The sequence below is a fragment of the Echinops telfairi genome, unplaced genomic scaffold (genome assembly GCF_000313985.2).
Source record: "Echinops telfairi isolate 266 unplaced genomic scaffold, ASM31398v2 ScPeMD7_7467;HRSCAF=8505_0, whole genome shotgun sequence".
In the NCBI taxonomy this organism is placed as follows: Eukaryota; Metazoa; Chordata; class Mammalia; order Afrosoricida; family Tenrecidae; genus Echinops; species Echinops telfairi.
Window position 1 is genome coordinate 13,692,618 of NW_022111367.1, and position 1,800 is coordinate 13,694,417.

Consider the following 1,800-nt stretch of genomic DNA (forward strand, 5'->3'; position numbering starts at 1 on the left):
GAAGAGGGCGGAGGGAGATGTCGGACAGTGTAATTTATGACAAAACTATAAAAATTTATGAATTATGAAGGGTTCAGGAGGAAGGGGGAAAATGAGCAAATGATATTGAGGGCTAAAGTAGAGGGCAAATGTTTTGAGATTGATGAGGGCAACAGGTGTACATATGTGCTTGACTCAATGGATGTTATGTATGGACTGTGATAAGAATTGTAGGAGCTCTCAATAAAATAATAAAAAAAAATAATGAGGGTAACAAATGTACAAATGTGCTTTATACAATTGATGTATGTATGGATTGTGATGAGTTGTATGAGCCCCCAATAAAATGACTTTAATAAACAAAACAAAACAAAAACACAATTACTGGCCAAGTAGTATTGACCAGCACCATATGGACAACTTTAAAAGACTCCTGTAAGTTCTACTTCCCATTAATAAGAATCCCAGTCTAGAGCTGCAGAAATCCAATACTTTGGAGAAATGACTGAGAGGTTTTGTGAGCTGAAAGTGAAAATGAAAATCCATGAAACTAAGTGTATATTTTTCTAGTTGGTATATTTTGCATTGGTATCATTGTTTACTAGATCTCACAATGCTTTGACTAGAACAGTGTTTGAAACTCATCTTGAAACCCCTATGAGATATCACTAGCTGTGATCCTCTTATCAGTTGTACTAATAAATGGAGCCTTTACACTACGAACACTGAAAGTTAAAAAAAATATTAAAAAAAGAGAGAGCTCTCTATTAACTTGGCTGTGTCATTTATCTTACTGTATGTAATGATCCTTATCTTCAAATGTACTGGAGTGCAGATTGTTCCTCATGAGGCCTTCCATGAAGCACTTAGGTAAATGTCTGTCAGCCTCATCCTTTCCACATTGTTCAGAAGACGATCTTATTTAACAGGGCACGGATAACATTGTGTAAAAATTTTTTGATGTTTATAGGGCAATCATGCCCATTTTAAGTATGGCATTTTAAACATAGTTATAGTCTATCGATTGAAGAGGAAGTGGGAAAAATCACACAGAGATTATTTGACAGCTAAAGACTAGGAATAATTCTTGAACACCTAGCTTAGGGACTCTGGCTATGAAATGCTTGTAAGCTATTAAAGGACAGAAAGTGACAGTGTTTAATTTTATTACTACAGTGAATAATAACTCCAAATCCAGACACGCTTTTAATTAAAACACGATCGATGCTTTTAGTACCAGAGATTTGACTCCCAACCTTTACACTGTTGCTAGAGGATTCTGAGAGTCACAAACACTGACACATTTGGGCTCGGTTTTGGGGTGGTACCAAAGGACGTTGTAGGAGCTGGGATGGGGGTATTGAGATGGGGAGGCCCAGGCCAGGAGCACTGAAAATGTGCCTCTGAGCACATGCACTGCTTGTCACCCACCCTCATTTTTCCACTGGACAAACTGGGAGAGAGAGAGTTAGTATTGGGAAGGATTTTTGCCACAGGTGAAATATTTTGGGAGTGGGGTGTAGTAGCTTTTCTCAAATATGTGATGAAGGACAGTCATACTCTTCCAGAAAATGCACCCAATGCCATATTCAACTAGATCATTTCTGTGAGGTCACTTTAGAAACAAAAATTCATTGTGATCATTGTAAAAAAAAAATTACCTAAAAAATAGAAATTTCAAGTAGGGAGAATGAAGGGAGATGTTAAGTTTCTCTTTCCTAATGTAGGCACACACTCATCATAATGAAATATGTTGGTCTACATCACTAATTCTCACTACTGGCTGTAAATAAACACCTTCTAAAGAGCCCTCGTTGTGCA